Consider the following 22,832-nt stretch of genomic DNA (forward strand, 5'->3'; position numbering starts at 1 on the left):
GACATGGTGCTGACGTCGCTTAGCGAAAGGCGGTTTCCGATTTCCTCCCGCACCACCTTTCGTCATAAGCGGTATCGGGGGAGGGGCCTCCGAACACACAGGGAGGACGACACGTGGTGGGGGTACGGCAGGGAAATCGCCCATCCCCCAGACGTTAACCTTCGGCGGATCGGGGACTGAGAATGACCGCCCACCGTTGATCTATTGCATGGCAGATCGGATGGAGGATGGCACAGGTGAGATGATAACGAGTTAGGCACGGGACCCGCCCAATATATTAAAATAATAACGCGCCAGGGGGAGTCCAAAACTTTAGGTTAACGCAGGTCATGGGTTTATGCGCAGGCGGGAATAACAGTTTAATGTTTAATCAAAGTATTTAAACTCCAAACATTAACAAAGAGCGTGAAAAGGAGAAGGGTTAGGTTTATACACAAAGGAGGAGGACCATGGTTATTACTTTAACCAGAGGTTAAAGTAACTCCGGGTTTAGGACGCAGAAGGGTTCATAATAGTCCCAGATGGACTATTATTTCCCGAAACTATATTTACATAGCTATAATGCTATAGGGTAGGATATGTAATATTTTTTGGAATTTTATATAGTTTTTGTAGCAATAGGGATGGGAAAGTAGTTAGGGAGCTATATAATAGAATTAGAAGTTAATATGAGTTTGTGAGGTGAAAGAGTAGGGGAGAGGCTAAGTTTATGAACTGAAACTTAGACATAAGAAGTAAATGGAATGTGGAGGAGTGATTTTACACAAGAAATGTGGCTTCTTTTCATTGAAGAAAGTCAAAACTTGACTTGATATTTTACAAAAATGAACTGAAAGCAGGACTTGTTGGGCAGATCCCAAGGTCCTCAAGGGGTGTTAGTAAGAGACTTTTTTAGGGGGAGTGAAGGGAAATTAGACATGCTTGCAAAGTTCTGCCACCAAACAACTACTTTGACACTTCTGTTATTGATGAGACAAGTTTTGTTTAACCATACAAAAAGAGATCAAAACCCTGCTTCTGCAACCTCAAACTACCTACCCAGCCTAATACACCTAACATTTTTTCTTCCTTTTGAATGGGTGCACTTAGACTTGCAAACCCTGATTATCCTCTTTTCTTTTGACTGCCCTCCTATCTAAATCTACCCTTATCTCTTCCAAGGGCCCAGATTAAGCAGTTGGGCTCCTTTACTTTCTCTATCTGGCTACTCATCTGCCAAGCTTAAGCTGTTTGGACAGACATTGTTTCTCTATTCTACAACAGCAATTTAAACATGGCATGGTCCAGATTGAACTGTTGGGCCACCCATCCAGTGACAAACAACAATACTTGCACATTGTGGACTTGCAAATAAGATAGTAGTGGCATTTTGAGTGGCCACTTTCCTGGTCATTCTTTGGGGTTCATTTTTATTTTTCTTTATGACCAATTTACTCTTTTTTCCCTTTGATAATTCTTTTAGGGCATACCCTCTTCACATTTTTTAATTCTGTCTATCTGCATAGAAAATATGGAACCTTTGCAGCATCAAAGATGAACATATTTGGCACTTCCACTGTCAATCATGAAAAATGAAACCTATTGGTATAGGAACCTAACAACTGTGATAGCCAAAGTGCAATTTTCTTGGTAAAGAACCTTGCTTATCATTCAAAAACAAAGCACATTGATGTTCAGTATTACTCTGTGAGGGATATGATAGAAGACAAAAAGGTGTTGCAAGTAACAGTGGACACTTTGAAGAATACTTCAGTTGCATTGACAAAATCTGTGAGCTCTGAGAAGTTCTCTTAGTGTAGAGAAACAATGGGCATTGCAAGGTTGGATAAATGACTAAGCTCTCTTGTGTCCCCCTGTGGAAAGAAAACAACAAGTGGGATAATGTTGGGTTGTGTTATATTCTTTCCATGACGATCCGATTGCACAGCAGGGGGGTCATGGGGGGGTGGGTAGCCCCCCTCTACGGGCTCGGGGTAGCATCCCAAGAAAAAAATAAAATTGGACCCTATATTAGGTTGGGCGAACCTACCTATGGTTTTCACACATGGTTTTGGACGCGATGGTTTCCAGTCCATGGTTTTGGACGCGATGGTTTTTGATCCATGGTATTGGATTCTTTGGCATGTATAAATATGTATTGTAACATTGAAAGGAACATAATGGAAAATCAATCTGGTAGTCCCGGTTTTGGGATCGAGAGGAAAATCTCTGTTTATATGTGTTTTAAGTGTTATGCTCTCGCATTGTTTATTTTCTATGTTTTAGAATTCGTATGTAGGTAATTTCTGTACGTGTTTAAAACCTACACTCCTTACAAATTCTCAAAGTCTATCCCTTGATCACTTAGATGAGTGCTCAATTTATAGGAAAATGGAGGCGGTTTGGTCATAAATGAGGGTATTGAATGGCCTTCCAAACTTAGAGTTAGTTTCCATGGAGGAAGGGATGAGAGGATAGGAGGTTACTTAACTCATTCCTTATCCAATTTCGATCTCATAAGAGATGATAAATGTGGGAATCTTCTAGAATTCTCCAGAAGATAAGAATATTCCCCGAACCCTATGAAGAATTTGCTCAATCTCGCCCAACGCAAGTCAAAGTGGGCCTAAGTGCACTGAAATGCACCCTTACATGGGCCTACCTGCACTAAAGCGCATTTACCCCTGACCAAGGCTACGCTGGTCCCTCAAGGAGGCATTTATGGAGGGCTTCAGGCCATGAAACTTTCAGGGAAGGAGGAATTTGAAGTGATGACGTGTCTAGGGCACGTAGCAACTAGATTAGGGTTTGATGAGCCCTAATAGTATTGATCTGAATGTTGGGAGTGATGTGCCCAAATGGATCTGTAACAGCTACCCCCTAAAGCATGAAGTCAAAAATGATAATGTCAAGTGATATGCTTTACGATGTGATGAGGAGGTTTTGAAGCGGATGGTGACCTGCATCAATTACAATACATAATATCATGATATTTTGGCTTTTTCATGAATTGCTGAGGGAAGGCATTCCCATGCTCAGCATATAACCTTTTCATTACATGTACATAGATAGTCGTCTACAGATATAGACCCATGATATGATGACCATCTATGTAAAGCCGTTGTAAATATGATTTAGTACTTTCCTGAAATTGCAACTCGGATGGATGAAACTAGATCCGGGGTCTTCCATCTCGTTCAATCGTTTGCTCAAGTACGAGTCTAACCATGTGAATATGTGATCTAAAGTCTAACATGGGAAGACATCGTCTGATTACCAGCCAATGATGTAAGCTATTAACGGACACGAGAGAAATCACCGATAATGATAATGATCCTCAAGGTACTGCAGTACATTCTGCATGGTTTGAAGGGATGTTTTGATGTTGAACACCATACAAATTCTTTCAGTCGAAGGCCAGTGATGTCAACCTATTGTTGGAAGTGAGAAACTTTCCATTGATGTATGCAAGCCCCAAGGTACTGAAAGGGTGTTTCTAAGTCAACTTCTTCGATAATGCGCTGATGTCGACAAGAAGAAAATCATCGTAAGAGGGCCTTGATGTATCCCACATCAACGACATGAAACGAGTGTAATGATTTTTGGATGTGGAATGTGACTTATGACACAAGGTTCAAGAATGGCAGTCATGAAAATAAAGGCTTATGAGTATTGCAAAGGTTGAATTTAACTGAGTGACTTCTCTTGAACATGTCGGTGACACTAAATGAATTGGCAGCATTGATCCAAAATCAAAGTAATGGATGGTATGATAGACCATAGGTATGATAACCATCAAGAAGATAACCCAACCCAAATAGTCACAGTGATGAAGTGAAAGTGTCGTGTTCAAGAGCGACTTGTTGCCATAAAGTGGTTTAACCATTTTCCCTAGTCATTGCTAACCAGTACCTCTTTCTTTTTTATCAAGCTTGAGGAGGATAACATATGCTTGTTGTATAATTCCACCCTTCGGGTGAATCCATCGCTATGTGGTGTTTTAATGAGTCCAGCGAAGGTGAAACTCAGTCTTGTCATGATGGACAAGTTTGTCGCTATTTGATGTTTTAACGAATTTAACGACAATGATAACTCGGTCCTTTTCATATTTACAGAGTTTGAAAAGGGACAAAAAGAAAACTCCACCAATTCGTTTTCGTATATTTGTCTCTCAAGTCCAAAAAAACGTAAAATAATACGAGAGAGAACCTATTGACCATGTTCGATCAATGTATTCCTTTTTCATAAATAATCTATCTCAGTCTGAAAAAGGGTTAAACTAATAATGAGTAGATGTCATTTCCAATCCATTAACGAGTTGAAAAGGACAAGTGCTCGGCAATATTTTCATATTTCAAGAGTCTGAAAAGAGCTTAAAGAGGAGTCCACTTTGAGGAACTGGTTCTGGTGATTTTGAAACTTCTCAAAACATGTTGATTTATGTGAAGAGGTTGGCTAATAAGACCACTCATTGCAGTTGTTCCTCAAAAAGGGTAAAACAACCAAGTGAAAGAGTATGATTGGCCAAGCAGATAGTGACGATGGAAGGAGAAAAACCAAGGCTCATCTGTCGGAAGAGGTTGATAGAATGGAAATCATGAGTGTTAAAATGGAAATGGGTTCATTTTTACACAAGCTTGAACCATATGGAACTATGCTTGGATTGAGTTTCATGTTTACACAAGCTTGAAACGAACAACTATGCTTGGATTCAGTTTCATTTTTACACAAGCTTGAACCATGAAAAACTATGCTTGAGATTGGTTTATATGCCCCCAGCATGATGACTTGATTCTAGGTGCATCTACAGATAAACACAATTTCCCTAGGTGGGTAGCTACACCTAGAACAACAGAATTAAAGCGTTTAGCCTTTTTCTATAGAAGATAAATAAGACAAGGGACCTACTTGTTATCTTTTGCTTTCCCTTTGTCTCCTTTGTATGGCTCTCGCCGCTCCTTCTTGAACTTAATCCAATCGACAAGTACCCGCAATCATAAACAGAGGACAAAAACCAATCAAAGCAAGAGATCTATCTACTATAAGCAAATGGAATCGAAATAATTTACACATATAATCATCATACATAAAGACAAGAATATGGGAAAAGGTGTAAACAGCTTTATTAAGTAGAAGGAATAGTTACAACCATGAAGTCCGATTCAATGTCACTCCTCCATCTTGAGTTCCATCCAACATCACATCAAAAGCACAACACTCCAACAGCAAAACAATACTTGCTTACAATCTCAAACCTCACACCAATAGTATCTCCTTACAAGTTCTCAAAGTCGGGCCCTTGATCACTTATATGAGTGCTCAATTTATAGGAAAATGGAGGTGGTTTGGTCACAAATGAGGGTATTGAATGGTCTTCCAAACTTAGAGTTAGTTTCCATGGAGGAAGGGATGAGAGGATAGGAGGTTACTTAACTCATTCCCTATACAATTTCGAGCTCATAGGAGATGATAAGTGTGGGAATCTTTTAGAATGCTCCAGAAGATAAGAATATTCCCTGAACCTTATGAAGAATTTGCTCAATCTCGCCCAACGTAAGTCAAAGTGGGCTTAAGTGCACTGAAATTCACCCTTGCATGGGCCTTCATGCACAAAAGTGCATTTACCCCTGACCAAGGTTGCGTTGGTCCCTCAAGGAAGCATTTCTGGAGGGCTTCAGGCCAAGAAACTTTTAGGGAAGGAGGTACTCAAAGTGATGACTTGTCTAGGGCATGTAGCAACTGTATTAGGGTTTGATGAGTGCTAATAGTACTGATATGAATTTTTGGAGTGATGCACCCAAATGTATCTGTAACAGCTGGGAATTTGATCAAAGGTTGAACTGTCAGATCATAGAAGCTAACATGTAAATCACAGATAGCCAGCATCGTGAATGGTTTAAAGTGTCGCTCTTACCCTACTTGAGAATTTTTCTGTCACAACAGAAGATAGAAACATAGGCAGAAGCCTTGGAAATCGAAATGAGGCTGCATGTGTCACCTATTCAGGATACGAACTTGGGAGTACAACAGATCCACTCACAATTAGCTAGCTTACACCTAGAGTTACAGAGATTGAAGAAAGACAAGGAAACTAAACCATAAGTGCGCACAAAAGTCTGGTGCTTGAAGTGCAAGGGCCATGGGCATGATAAAGACCAACATCAATGTACGTGAATTGTATTACAAGAGGGGGGCCAATTCCCCTGAAGCCAGAAGCCCCAGCAAGGTCAAGCATGGGGGTTGCGCTATGGTGTGCTATTTGTCAAGTTGCTGGACAACATGCGACAGATAATTTCCATTTACTTCAAAAGTTCGTCCAGACACCCCAGTAGTTGTTCTATAACTTCTGCAAATTTGTGGGTCATGATGAGTGCCACTTTCGAAGCTATGAGCTGATAATGGAGAGGAGACCTACATACCGGATGAAAGCAGAAACTCGGCCTCCAGATTAGGGCACTGTAGGAGCCTGCAGAGGTTATCAGGGTCAAGGAAGAGGTCGAGGAGGAGGAGGACCTGGTAGAGGCCACGGTCAGATTATCTGCTACAACTGCAGACAGCCAGGGCACTACGCGCGAGAGATCCAGAATCCTACTCACCTGTCCTGTCAATAATTCAGACAGTTTGACCATACTATAGAAGAATGCCTAGTGCTAATAGCTAAAATGCAAGAGAAGAAAACACAACCTTAGCAACCTACACAGAATCTATAGATGATGAGGGTTGAGCCACGCAAAGAAGATCAAAGCGTTAACATTGTGCTAAGAAGTGGAATGACGACTGGCGCTGATAAGGGTAAACAACCTGAAGAAGAAGGATGGGTCCACAAAGCGCCAGAGAAAGAAGTCGGATTTGATCTGGATCGCACTAAGGAAATGTTTATGGAAGCCAAGAAGAGCTTCACTGAGGCCTCCACCTTAGGGAGCCAGGAAAAGATGCAAGAAATCAGCGCACCTGCAGAGGTTGATCCCTCTGTACTCACTACGTTTTTGGAGACCTACATAAAACTATTGTGCGATAGAAAATTTGTGGAAGGCCTGTAGGAATTAATAAATAAATGCACCAGCAAAGAGAAAGTCCCTGATGGACACCGGGTGGTCAGAAAAATTGGCAAACATAAGGCACAAATAGGGCATGAGATGAGGCTCACCGCGCAAATAGGTGATTATGAGATGGACCAGGTCATTCTGGATCTAGGATCCGATGCGAATGTATTACCGAAAAAAATGGGAAAGGATGGGGAGACATGTGCTAGAATGGTCTCTGATTCAGCTTAGGATGGTGAACCAGCAGAAAATCATCCCCATGGGATGGTTATATGGAGTAATAGTTGATATAGAAGGTGCGAGCGTGATGGCTGACTTTGAAGTTATAGAAATCGTTGACGACAGTAACCCCTACCCCACACTCTTGAGAATTTGCGGGGCTATTGACATGAATGGGGTCATTCATTTGAAGAAAAGGACAATGTCATTTGAAATAAAGTCGTTGCGGGATATAGTGCCACTGGATCCTGTAGAAGGGGTACGCTATACTAAACTAGTCTGTGATTATGACAAAAGTGATGATGAACTAGATCATATTTAAAAGATAACAACGCAGGATCAGGATTGGGTCAACCCAATGACAGATGGATGGATTTCCTAGGACCAGGAGAGTTCTTGCACCTCTGATTCAGACGAAGAGTTAGAGAATTGGCAGAATCAGTTGCACGAAGTATCCACATTGTGATGTAATATGATGATGAAGTCACTGCACTATGTTTCATCAGAGGTAAGTAAATTACCCTATTGTGACATTTTAACTGACGTAGATCTGTTTTTGGACGAATTTGAGTGCGAAGTCCCTAAGGATCACCGCTTCCAAGCATTAGAGTTGGCACTGCGCGCTACGCCTGCATGATGGTGGGGTACGCATAAGGTGTTGGAAATAATACTGAAAGGGGGGGGTTGAATCAGTGTTAGCAAGTCAATAAATTTTCATTTCCATAATCAGATTTATATACGCTACTTTAGTTAATGGAACTCGTGTGTACACGCAACTGTGTTTAAGGCAACTAGCGTATATCCAGTAAACTTATAATTCAGTTAATTCATCATATGTTGATCTTTAATCAGTGCATCAGAAATTCATTACCCATATAAACAGTAACCAGGTGCAGTAAAAATAGAACAGACCATCACACATATGAAACACACATGAACACCAAGATATAAAGTGGAAAGCCAATGTGGGTGAAAACCACCTACTGCAATCGTCTCTGTCTTATTTTAATAATAAGAGAATTCCGTTTACAATTTTTGTATTGGTGCAGTCTTATACCAGTATGTAGGCTTATACCTACAGAAGGCTACAACCTTCTCTCGTTCTCCAGCTTCTACTGGAAGGGAGCTACAACCCCCTAGCTCTTGTACTAGTTGATATGTTTACTAGTACGTAGGTGCTAGCCTACAGAAGGCTAAAACCTTCTCTTTTCTTCCAGGGACCACGTTTCATAAAATTTCAGACTGGATCCATCAATCTTCAAATATATCTGCATCAACCAATCTCCTTTTTGAACCAACCACAACCGAATCAATCAATCACTCCATCAACCTGATCATTCAGAATGTTGTCACCAAAATACAGTAACCAGAACCCACAACACTGCAACAGCAAACAGAAGCAACTACAACATATTTTATAAGGTATACGCTACTTGCATGTGTCGAACCTGCGTGCATATGCGCTTTCCTCAAGGTGAACCAGCATACAGATCCAGATCATCATATTTATAGACTACAACATGCGCCAGTTATTCAGATAAATGATCAAACCACATAAAGATAATTCACTTCAAGCCTTGAAATCCTGATACATCATTAGATCTTATCCTTCATCAAATGTTAAGGTTCATCCGTGGTTCAGATCAAGCACAACACCATAAGCTAATAACCTACATATTAGATCTCACACTTCATCATATATTCGATACTTGCACACCTTGGCCTGATGATCTTCTCCTCCTTTTATAATATTAGGCCTTTCTCAATACCATGGACCAAAACCACTTAGGACCAAATACCTGGGGTCAATATCTTGGACCAGATACCTTGGACCAATACCATGGATCAAAATACCATGGAACAAATACTTTGAACCAAAAATTTAGTTTTCCAAGGTATACGCGCTTTTCCTTCTGTGAAAGTGCGTGTGTACGTATACGTGGCTTGTATACAGTGAACCTGCGTGTATACGCAGCTTGGTCAATGGTGAACCTGCGTATAGATCTTTTTCTTCATTCTATGAACACTAATCTGTAATTCTTTTCTGTTTACCTACTATACTTTCATCTGAGTAAGTTGCCTTCTAAACTGATTCCTTGAACCTGCCCTGCATTTCATCACATCTGTAAACACTACTGTCATGCATTCTATCACATCTGATATCTTTTCTGTAGATTCATCTAGTTACCATATACAAGTGAGTTGTTTTGCTACAAGTAGGTTGCCATCAAGTACAACACATACATCATAATGCCAACATAAGGATAGTTTTGATGGATGGTGAGATTACCGAAAAATGATGAGGTTGCAGTTTGGGCGTGCTAACACAAGAATGAATGAGAAATATAATGGAAGGGACGATCCGCATGATCACCTAGAGAAATGGACTAAATCATGGGGAACATAACCGCAGCGAGAGTGGGTACACATATTTTTCCATACTTTGGATACAATTCCCATGAACTGGTATCTGGAAACAAAGCTCCGCCATGGCAACATGGAATGGAATGTATTGAAGGAAGGGTTCTTATTGACCTTCAACTTTGAAGACGGATTCGCAATCATCTATGAAGTGCTACAAGAGATTAAGGAAGTTATCTTCAAAACGCCGAAGGAACCTATGGAATGGATCCAACCAGAGTAGAGCACCCAGCTACGCCATGCATTGGAATGCTACAATGTAACCGCTAAAGAGGAAGATGAAGATCTGAGAAATATTAATATACCAGAAGCAGAAGGGCATTGTGAAGTCGAAGGCCCACAAATAGAAAACTCACACATCTGCACCTTCGAAGACAAAGCAAGTAAACATTGGCACTGTAGAAGAATTGAAGTTCGCGAAAGTTGGAGATTATTAGGACGACGCTACAGTGGATAAAGTTATTGAGTTACTCCGCAAATACTAGGATCTCTTCCCCACTAAGTTTTCGGATTTGAAGGGCATAGTTCACGATTTGGGTGTTATGAAGATCAATCTGAAGTCGAATGCAAAGCCTATTAAACAGAGGCCATATTTCCTTAATCCTAAATACAAGGAAAAGGTTCGCCAAGAGCTGGATAAGATGTTGGAGGCAGGCATCATAGAACTTGTTGAAGAATATGATTAGGTGAGCCCGATGGTGGTTCAGGAGAAGAAATAAAAAGGTGAAATAAGGATTTACGTAAATCTGTGGAAGCTTAATGATGTGTGTGTTCACAACTCATTTCCAACGTCATTTACAGACGAAGTGTTAGACAATGTTAGAGGGAAGGAGGCATATTCCTTCACTGATGGGTTTTCTGGGTATCATCAAATTACGATCACACCTGAGGATAGAAGCAAAACGACCTTCACGACAGAGTGGGGTTGTTTTCAGTACATTGTGATGCCATTTGGACTTAAGAATGTGTTGAGGCCCCGAAAATCGGGTCAACAACAAGGGGGATACCCGCCCGGTCCGGACCTTGGTTGGCAGCTCCTTATCCATTTGGTATAGCGGGTCCGATTGGGGATAATGGGACCAGTTTCCCAATCTAAGGGTGTGTGTGTGTGCAGAGTTGGATGATGTTAATCTAAGAGTTCTAATCTAAGCTACTTTAATCTAATTCTATGCTATTGTAATCTAATGAAAACAACACATCTAATCTATGCTAACCCGGGATGTATTTCTTCTATTATGCGATCTAAAGAGATTTCAAATAATAACTGGTAATAAAGATCATTCAGCTATCATAAGAATGGAAATCAATTAAGATGAACCACTTTGCATAAAAAGTTAGGAAAAACAGTTGTGAACAGCATATCGCATAATAAGTTATTCATATATCAAACATAAATAAATGGCTCCACTGTACAAAAGTGCCAAATGGTAACTCAAACATTCATGCAATAACATCTAAACAACTAAAAACTGTATATCACTTTAAAGAATATAAGCAGAAATGGTCAAGAGATAAAAGTACCATTTATGACTGGTCCTACTCATAAGCTTCAAGCAACAATGATTTATCTCTCCTTGTTCTAATATCTACCAAGAGTACAGAAGTGCAACATCAGTAGCAGATATCAAATGCAAACATCAATAAACCTTGATCCATTCATTCACCAAAACCTCCTCTGAGGGTGCAAAAGTGCATGTTTTGAGGACAAGTTTTTGACAAATTTCTGGACCCTTCTCTAAATGCATGAGAAGGGTTTAAATACTGCTAACTAAATAACTTAATTACATAAATTTAGGATACGGTTTAACTGACCGCCCTTTATCTAAACAAACTTATTTCTAAAAATTGAATCTAATTCCTAATTATTTATGCATTTGCTCCTTAATGTTGCGAGCATTCAACATTTGCCTGGGAAGAGTTGGCTGGTTGTTTTCTGCTTTTGCTTGAGCTACGCAAATAGAAATGGCAAGCGCTGGCACCACTTTTTTAGTAGACTAGAAGATATTTTTGGGAATCATCCTCTGGCTGGGTGAATTTACTGCGTATATACTTGGTAACAACCCAAATTTCTCTCAAATTGCTTCTGCTTTTGCTATCTCGGTTTCCGGACTCGTGGATGACTAAGCAAGTTAGGGACTTTGCTTTCTGAAAAAATTTCTTAGCGATGCGCAATTAGCGCTAGGCGCTAATCGCGCATCAAAAACTGCCTCCGTTCTTTGATCCAGGCCTTTCTGGTGCGTTTTCTGCCTTTAGCGCTTTTTCCTTTACCGGGCATAAGCTTCAGAATTTTGTAAACATGCTGCTTTTGTGAGCTTTGGAACTTGAGCGTTGAATCGCCTATTGATATCAGCATCTATTCAGTAATACTCTGAAATCTGCGTTTCTGTTGCATGCGATATTCGTTTATGAGGACATCTCTTCTCTGTTCTCCGAGCATTGACGCTTTCCCTTTTTCCTTAGATGTTTCCTGCACATTGCTTCATGTTGTTTCTTGTTTTTCATTTCTGCAGTTCACGCAAAGGAAAAGAGTAATGATAATAAATTTTGACACGAAAGCTCTAAGCTCTACGAATGTATAAAATCATGACACCCATAGTGAACTGATTCTTCGAAAAACACAAAACTGTCCTTCATGAATACTTTGGCGTACATTCATTAATTTCCTTTAAGGCGCGCGCCCAATTTTTGGTTTAGGGACAACTTTTCTTGAATGCTGAGCCGAGGAAAATTTGCGATGGGTGATTTCTGCGACTTGCATCGCAGCATCGCGGATCGCATTATCAAGATCTGTCATCGCAGAGTTTCTTGATCGGTTTATCCCAGAATCGCATTATCGCGTTTTCGCAAGATCGCAGCATCGCGTTTATCGCAAGATCGCAGATCGCAGATCGTTGCAATTTGTTAAGTTATTGTGTGTTGTTTATGTGATGTTGCGATATGCGATGTCGCATATCGGCCATCGGAGATTTCTTAAGATATTCATTTATGGGCGCTTCTTAATGTATGCGATGTGATGAATTTCGCGTCGCTTTTTCGCAGTTTTTTATTGTGCTCATAAAGAAATGTTTTACTCTTCTCCATGCGATGTATTTTTAAGGAGTATAATACAAAAAAAAAAATTATAAAATTTTTTGAATTTTTTACTAAGGGTCCCACTTGTTTAGTGTTATTGCTAATACTAAAGAAGGAGGGGGGTTGTTGGTGGCCACAACAATCGCGATTCACTTAGAAGAACCAGTTATCTCTGCTTTTCTATTGAATTTTTTAAACTTCCAAAACGGAAAAAATTTCATAAATCTAAACTTTGTTATGGACAGATAGAGTACATTATGCCTTATTCTATCAATGATATTTTGTTTCAACCTCTTTCTATTCTAATTGTTTGCTTCCTCAGGCTTGTCCTTGTATTTATATCAGCCATTACTTGGTCTTGTAAAGATAAAATAAAGTCTTCTCTCTGCGCTAGCTTTAAAATATGCTCGTTTGTCGTAGGTAGAGTCTCTGCTGCCAGCAGGCGTCCATAGCCTCGACAGGGTTACCCGTTACCCAACAATGATCCTTTATCTTGCTTAAGGTTATCTACAACCTTCAAAGAAAAATCCACATTGACACTTTTTCCTTTTTTATTCTTAAAGAACAATGTCTTGGTTTGGTAGCCAAATTATGACACAGTCATTCACTTGATTTACACTTTTTCTAAACAAGTTGGCTCGTGATGAGACCCCTTGTCTTTTGATTTCAACAATCTTGAGTCATTGCCCTATTTTGATGGACAGTGTTTGGCAAAGTCAGCAAAGTTATAATATATGTGATCATGATAAGCCGGCTCGTGATGAGACCTCTTATTCTTTGAGATATAGTGTTTCTTGGATTGTCCCTCTGAATGCTGCGATTTTCTTTAACAGGGAGGAAATCATTGTTTTCCTTAAGAAAGCTCTGGACGACAATAATAGAGTTTGAAAACAACAATTTTACAGAGAATCTTTATTTTGTTATTGATACCTTTCATTGTGCTGATATAAAACAATTTCTTCGCTAAAGGTTGCTTTCATCAAATTTTTTGAAGTTGAAACTAGTATCATATCTAGGCTAAAGTTTTTAACTGTATCTGTCAATAATAAAGATCAGATTTTCAAAAAATTTCTATTTATACAAGCGAAAAGCTCAAAATCTGAAAGAGAATTGGTGTCTTTTCGTGAATACCGGTAGTAACCATTTACAATTGATTTTATTATGAAAAAGAAAAGAAAAATAAAACTATTCTACAAAATAGAAGAATAATCTTCTATGGAAAATATATTTTAAGGATTTGTCCATTAACAGGCAAAGAATCCCTTCTACCTGCTAAATCCTGTAAGACAAATGTTGATGGACCTATGACTTCAACAATCTGAAAAGGACCAAGCCACATCTTTTGAAATTTTGTATGTTTGCCCTTTTCTTCATGAGCCTTATCCCATTTTAAAACTAAATCTCCCATCTGAAAATTTTTTCTGGTCATTATGTTTGAATCAAAAGAGGATTTTATTAGTGCTTGATGATGAGCATGGGTTTTCTTAGCTTGTTCTCGTTGCTCTTCTAATTTAATTATTTCCATTTGTCTTAGTTGTATGGAGGAAGTAGGTACTTCATCAATGTATTGTATTAAAGACAAAGAGGGAATGACTAAGTGAGTTGGAAGAACCACTTCTTTCCCATAAACTAAATTAAAGGGGGAAGTGTCGATCGGAGCTTTTTTTGGTTATTCTGTCTGCCCATAAAGCATTTACCAAAGCTTTATGTCAATTCTTTTGGTTCTGGTCAACTGTTCTTTTAATAATCCTAATTAGGTTTTTATTTGTTGACTCAGCTAACCCATTACCTTGTGGATAGTAATTGGTCGAATATTTTAGTTTGAACCCTCTTTTAAGTGCAAACTCAGTCATTGCATTTCCAAAAAAGTATGATGCATTATCAAACATTAAAGCCGTTGGAAATCCAAACCTAGTGATTATAAATTGATCTATGAATTCGATAATATTTTCAGAATTAGCTGTCTTGAGAGGAACTGCTTCTACCCATTTAGTAAAATAATTTGTTGCCGTGAGGATGTATCTATGCTGCTTAGAAGAGTGAGGAACGATCTCACCTATTATGTCCAAGCCCCACTAACTGAATGGTTGCTCGATGTTTATCGGTTGTAGTGGCAGGGACGGCTTCTTTTGTCTTCCAATAGTAGTTTGGCAGACTTGACATTCCTCACGTAACTGTGTGAATCTTTGAACAGCGTAGGTCAGTAATATCCTGCACGTAAAATTTTATGTGCAGTAACATCTCCAGCATAGTGTCCGCCTGTTGGTCCATCGTGGAGTTCCTACAAAACTTTTTCAGCTTCAGTTTTTTCAAGACATCTAAGAAAAACATAATCATAATTCTTTCTAAAAAGAATATCATTTATGAGTTGATATTGTTTAGCTTTCAATCTCAGAGCTCTTTTCTTAGTGTGATCCAGGTGTGATGGAGCATACTCGTTCTTAAGATAATAAATGATATCAGCATACAATGATTATGCATCGTTTAGGCTTACCTCATACATTTGTTGTAAGGACTCTGGACACCACATATCTCCACAATGGTATGATATTGTCCACTTTGGGCCTAAGCACTCATGGATTTGCTTTTGGACTTACCCCAAAAGGCCTCATACCAATGGAGATATTTGTCCATCCTTATATACCCATGATCCTCCCCACTTCTAGTCAATGTGGGACTTTGGTCGTATACCAACAATCCTCCCCTCGAACAAAGGACCATCGAGCCTCCCCTCAAACGATTATCCATCCGTCCACTCTCTACCAACCAGGATTCTCCGCTCCAATGCGTTGGAAGCACACGCCTTACATGGAGCACCACCTGCCTCGAGAGCTTGCTCTATCCCAGGTCAACTCCTCTTCATCGTGTTAGGACCAGGACATGTCCATGAAGAATCCGGAGCACACCGCCTGTCTAACCGAGCTCATCCACGGATCCCATCGTGATATTACCGGGGCCCACCACCTTCGTTCGGTATTCCGAGGATTCATCCACTTGGCTAACTTCGGGGCATGGCTCTGATACCACTTGTAAGGACTCTGGACACCACATATCTCCACAATGGTATGATATTGTCCACTTTGGGCCTAAGCCCTCATGGATTTGCTTTTGGACTTACCCCAAAAGGCCTCATACCAATGGAGATATTTGTCCATCCTTATATACCCATGATCCTCCCCACTTCTAGTCAATGTGGGACTTTGGTCGTATACCAACATTTGTATCTCTTCAGATGAAATTTCAGAGATTTGCGATGCTCCAGCCAACATTTTGCAGAAGCCTTGACCTCTTACAATGTTTGCTGGTTTGATCTCAAGGTCGTATTCCTGTAAAGCAGTGATCCAATTTGCTCTTTTCTCGCCCATATCCTTCTGTACTAGAAGATTTCTTACCACCGGAAACGGTACTATGATCTTAGTATGGGTTTTAAGTAAGAAAGGTCTAAAATATTTGACCGCTTTGAAAACAGCATAGACTTGTTTTTCCACGTCTGAATAATTGAGTTCAACACCTTGTAAATTTGAGCTAAAAAACACAATTGGAGCTTCCGATTTTTCTTGATTTGCTTGAGTTAGAATCGCAGCATATGATTTCTCTGAGGCAAATGTGTATAAAACAAAAGATTCTGAAAAATTCGGGGTTGCTAAAGATGGAGCATTAATAATAGCTTGTTTGATCAGGTTGAATGCTTCATGTTCATCTTGACCCCATTTAAAATTTGAATTCTTTTTAATCATGGTTTGCAAAGGAGACACAATTCGTGAAAAATCTGGGACAAATCTCTTTACAAAATTGATTTGACCAAGGAAAGATTGCATGGCTTTTTTATTATGAGGTAGAGATATTTCAGAGATTTCTTTGATTCTGTCAGGATCAATGTGAATACCGGAATTTGACACTATGAATCCTAGAAGTTTTCCTTCACTTAATGCGAAAAAAGATTTCTTTGGGTTAAGTGAAATCCCATACCTTAAACATCATTGAAAGATTTATTTTAAATCTTTGAGATGGTCGCTTCGCTTCTTGGAGTACACTGTTATATCATCCAAATAAATTACTACAGATTTATTGACTAAACCCTTAAATGCGATGTCCATGGCTCTTTGAAATGTAGCGCTGGCATTAATCAAACCAAATGGCATCTTCCGATATGCATATGTGCCCCATTTAGTTCTGAATGTGGTTTTCAACTGATCATCGGGATGCACCAGCACTTGATTATATCCTGAAAATCCGTCCAAAAAAGACATCAGTTCTGAGCCTGCTACTGCTTGTAATATATGTTCCATAGGTGGAAGAGGAAAATTGTCTTTTTGACAGGCTTTGTTAAGATTCCGAAAATCGATACAGATTCTAATATCTTTGTTTTTCTTTCTAACGGGTACCATATTGGAGACCCATTTGGAATGTCTAACGGGGAAAATTATTCTGGCTTTTAATAACTTATTTAGCTCAGTTTTTATCTGATTTTCTAAATTGGGGTGGATCTTTCTCAGTTTCTGTTGGACAGGTTTTTCGTTGTCAATCATAGGAATAGTATGCTGAATGATAGAAGTGTCGTACGTCTTCAGCTCATCGTAATTCCAGGCAAATAAAAATTTATATTGTCTCAAAAGACGAATATACTCTAGTTTTTCTTCAGAGACTAGGCCGATGCCTAGATTAACGTTTTGTGGTTTATCATCAGTTCCTAGGTTTACTAATTCGTAGTTCAGAGTTGGACTGTAGAGCTTTGAATTGGTAGACCTTTTAAACCGATTTTTCAAATCGTATAAGTCTTCTAACTTAACCACCAATTTAGGTATAGCATTATCAGTGCTATTTTGTTGTATTTGTCGATCGTGATGGTCTTCGTCAATTATCTGATTGGAGTAGGATCCTTCAGAAGTGAGGAAATTTACAATATCAGGATCGTCATTGAATACTCTCCAATTTGTAATGTTGTCAGGGATGGACGGTCTAAAGATTAATTCTATTGAGAATCTATCTGGACTAAAATCTTCGGAGGGAATAAGCCTAGAGGCTACGTTAGCCAAAAGTTCTGTGCTTGCGTTTTGGAGTCTCGGGATTGAAGAAATATTAAATCCTATGAAATGCTCAGTCAGATCTTGTACTAAAGATTGATAGTGTTTTAAATGACCTGATAGGCAATGTACAGTGTTACGTACCTGTTTGACGATAATCTCAGAGTCTCCGAATACTTGAAGATACTTGACGTTTAACCCGATTGCTTTGTATAGGCCTTGCACCAAGGCCTCATATTCTGTTGTAATGTTTGTGCAATTGAATTCGAGTCTGCACGTAAGCATGGTCTTATTTCCTTCTGGACTAATCAGAACACATCCTGCTCCTACTCCTTCGTTAGATTTAGAGCCATCGAAATATAATTTCCAAAACAAAGATGTATTTACAGGTTTATCTACAAAATTAACACACTTTGAACTATCAGTTTGGGAAAAAATTTCGACTTGGGACAAAACTGAATTTTCTAAGTAAGGTGATGTGTGAGCATTGAAATTACCGAGAAAAGAATCCACTGAGTAATTGCCTATGATATTGTTGTTATATGATACTGCTTCATTTTCTCCCTCTAATTCTGTTACTATGTACTTCTGGTGTAACTCTCGTTCAACCTTTATTTGATTCAGTTTACCGTTGTAGGGTAACCACATGTGCAACCAGTTGGTTGCAAAGTATCCATGGAGTTTCTCGGACCAATCCCTGCTAAGAATTAAGCCATAGAATTATGGGATATCAGCCACTAGAATGTCAATAACCTGACATACCTTTGGGTTAGATGACAATCTTATGGTTACTTGATTAATTTCACCAATCACTTCGACTTGAGATCGATCAAGCTGAACTATGCGCACTGCAGATTTTTGTGGTTGAACATTTAACTTAGCACATATTGATCTGGGTAAAATATTCGATGAAGCACCGGAATATACCAAACAATTGTGCACATTTTTATTGAAAATTTCATAAGTGAGAAGAAACGGGGGAGTGTGAGATCTTGATCTTCCTCCAATCAAGGCGATATCATTTGGATCAATCTTATTGATCGCGTTAGTTGGAGGTCTTCCCATGTTGTGGGAAGCTTGAGAGAGTACAGCGGTAGGCAAAAGTACAATAGGCACGGCATGTAATTCTTTCATCATTATCTTCTGTTGATGCTTCAATTTGCTCAATTCATAAAGGGTAATATTAGCCCTAGTCTTTTTCATGTCATCAATAATATTGTACTCCATTTCATCTGACACTATCAGTGTTTTTGATGGAGTTGTTTGATCTGCTTGGACTGGGCTAGATTGAGTCGCTTTAGTGGTTGTTTTCTTTGTTGCGACTTTATCTTTTGTTGTAGGGCTTGCGCTCTTTTGCTTAGGGGTAGTTTGGGGAGGATCAAGCTGATTTTTGCTTCGTGTGCTAACCGGAAATACTTCTTGATATTCTTCTTGTGGGAGGATGAAATCCCACATTCCTTGTAATTCCACAACTTCTTCGTCATCGGTCTGTCCTTTAGTGGCACTTTCTTCTTCTTCCTCTTCCTCAGTTTCAGCATTGGAGATGGCATTGGGTGGTTTTGCATCCGTTGAAGGACCTCTTTTAAAAGCTCTGTAGGGCTTTTTTAAAGAAGTTTCTGCTACTTGTTTTTTTATGTCCACCATCTCATTAGACATGGTCTTTAATACTTTTTGCAATCCTTCCAAATCGAAAGGGTCTTTTGTTTGTTTCTTCTTGGAGTCTTCCTTGAAGGTGACTTTTTTAGACTTGCGTTCTTCTATCGCGAATCTCTTTTCCAGGGTTATTACGCGTTTCTCTACTGCTATCGCCTCTGTCATGTTTTCAACTAAGGTTGTTTTATTTGCTCTATCCACGAAGATTGCTATGTTTGATGGTAAAGCAGTAATATACCATTCACATCGTACTTCTTCGCTGGGTTGGGAAGCAGTGGGAATTTTGTTGAGAATTTTATTGAACCGTAAATCGAAATCTTTGATAGGTTCTTTAGCTTGGGCCTTAAGATTGGATAGGTCATTGATTAATGTTGTCGTTGATTTGTCATCACCAAAATTGATAAGGAATTGATTCTGGAAGATATCCCAACTTGTGATAGACCCGGAGGGTAATGAAAAATACCATGACCCGGCTGTCCCTTGCAGTGTATAGGGAAAAATCCGAACAACAGCATCTTCATTAGTAACTCCGTTGAGATTGATAGAAAGCATGAAATTGTTTATGTGTTCTTCTGCTAGCATGCCTGCTTCTGGATTGAATTTGGGCAGCCATTTCTCAGGATGGGCCGGTATTTGACTCAAGGGCGCAGGCATTAAAACTGCCCCAGGGTTGTTCCATGGAGACTGGGCCATTGTTGAGCTGCTAGTAGAGAAAAGTGCAGCAGATGATCTCTGTGGCTAGGAAGATGAGGATACTATGATTGTAGATGATTGAAGAGGGATTGTGGGAGTTCCGGTAGATGGATGGATGATGGTTTGGAATGGAGGTGTGGGTGGTTGACTTCGCAGTGAGGTAGTTGAAACGGGCGATGTAGACGAAAGAGTCTCACTGTCAGACTCTTGTGGTGATTTCCTCGCTCTTTTCCTGGTGGGAAGAGGCAACTCAGTTGGCTGGATGCCAAATTTTTCACTCTTTAACCTGGTTAGGGGATGAGCAGGATTGTACTGCGAAGTCACACTACTTTGAGATTTATCAGACCTCTGAGGAGAAATGGAAAATCCCTGAAGTTTGTGAAACAGAGATTCAACTCCAGGAGGTTTAATGGTAGATTGGTCTGAAATATCAGGGTGTGTAGCAGCAATTGATACTCGAGCGACTTCTGAATCTGGATTTAAATATACTGGAGAAGTCGGGGGAGATGATGAGGGCGATTTACTCTCAGAATGGTATTTAGATTTTGATTTAGGTGCCATTCATAGTTCAGGCCCTCCTTCTAGCGCCAAATATGTTGAGGCCCCGAAAATCGGGTCGACAACAAGGGGGATACCCGCCTGGTCCGGACCTTGGTTGGCAGCTCCTTATCTGTTTGGTATAGTGGGTCCGACTGGGGATAATGGGACCAGTTTCCCAATCTAAGGGTGTGTGTGTGTGCAGAGTTGGATGATGTTGATCTAAGAGTTCTAATCTAAGCTACTTTAATCTAATTCTATGCTATTGTAATCTAATGAAAACAACACATCTAATCTATGCTAACCCGGGATGTATTTCTTCTATTATGAGATCTAAAGAGATTTCAAATAATAACTGGTAATAAAGATCATTCAGCTATCATAAGAATGGAAATCAATTAAGATGAACCACTTTGCATAAAAAGTTAGGCAAAACAGTTGTGAATAGCATATCGCATAATAAGTTATTCATATATCAAACATAAATAAATGGCTCCACCGTACAAAAGTGCCAAATGGTAACTCAAACATTCATGCAATAACATATAAACAACTAAAAACTGTATATCACTTTAAAGAATATAAGCAGAAATGGTCAAGAGATAAAAGTACCATTTATGACTGGTCCTACTCATAAGCTTCAAGCAACAATGATTTATCTCTCCTTGTTCTAATATCTACCAAGAGTACAGAAGTGCAACATCAGTAGCAGATATCAAATGCAAACATCAATAAACCTTGATCCATTCATTCACCAAAACCTCCTCTAAGGGTGCAAAAGTGCATGTTCTGAGGACAAGTTTTTGACAAATTTCTGGACCCTTCTCTAAATGCATGAGAAGGGTTTAAATATTGCTAACTAAATAACTTAATTACATAAATTTAGGATACGGTTTAAATGACCGCCCTTTATCTAAACAAACTTATTTCTAAAAATTGAATCTAATTCCTAATTATTTCTGCATTTGCTCCTTAATGTTGTGAGCATTCAACATTTGCCTGGGAAGAGTCGGCTGGTTGTTTTCTGCTTTTTCTTGAGCTACGCAAATAGAAATGGCAAGAGCTGGCGCCACTTTTTTAGTAAACTAGAAGATATTTTTGGGAATCATCCTCTGGCTGGGTGAATTTACTGCGTATATACTTGGTAACAACCCAAATTTCTCTCAAATTGCTTCTGCTTTTGCTATCTCGGTTTCCGGACTCGTGGATGACTAAGCAAGTTAGGGACTTTGCTTTCTGAACAATTTTCTTAGCGAATCGCGCATCGAAAACTGCCTCCATTCTTTGATCCGGGCCTTTCTGGTGCGTTTTCCGCCTTTAGCGCTTTTTCCTTTACCGGGAATAAGCTTCAAAATTTTGTAAACATGCTGCTTTTGTGAGCTTTGGACCTTGAGTGTCGAATCGCCTATTGATATCAGCATCTGTTCAGTAATACTCTGAAATCTGCATTTCTGTTGCATGCGATATCCGTTTATGAGGACATCTCTTCTCTGTTCTCCGAGCATTGACGCTTTCCCTTTTTCCTTAGATGTTTCCTGCACATTGCTTCATGTTGTTTCCTGTTTTTCATTCTTGCAGTTCACGCAAAGGAAAAGAGTAATGATAATAAATTTTGACACGAAATCTCTAAGCTCTACGAATGTATAAAATAATGACACCCATAGTGAACTAATTCTTCAAAAAACACAAAACTGTCCTTCATGAATACTTTGGCGTACATTCATTAATTTGCTTTAAGGCGCGCGCCCAATTTTTGGATTAGGGACAACTTTTCTTGAATGCTGAGCCGAGGAAAATTTGCGATGGGTGATTTCTGTGACTCGCATCACAGCATCGCGGATCGCATTATCAAGATGTGTCATCGCAGAGTTTCCTGATCAGTTTATCCTAGAATCGCATTATCGCGTTGTCACAAGATCGCAGCATCGCGTTTATCGCAAGATCGCAGATCGCAGATCGTTGCAATTTGTTAAGTTATTATGTGTTGTTTATGCGATGTTGCGATATGCGATGTCGCATATCGGCCATCGGAGATTTCTTAAGATCTTCATTTATGGGTGCTTCTTAATGTATGCGATGTGATGAATTTCGCATCGCTTTTTCGCAGTTTTTTATTGTGCTCATAAAGAAATGTTTTACTCTTCTCCGTGCGATGTATTTTTAAGGAGTATAATACAAAAAAAAATTATAA

Source organism: Pinus tabuliformis, chromosome 6, assembly GCF_031772625.1.
Source record: "Pinus tabuliformis cultivar Carrire ecotype Pingquan chromosome 6, CPIR1, whole genome shotgun sequence".
NCBI lineage: Eukaryota > Viridiplantae > Streptophyta > Pinopsida > Pinales > Pinaceae > Pinus > Pinus tabuliformis.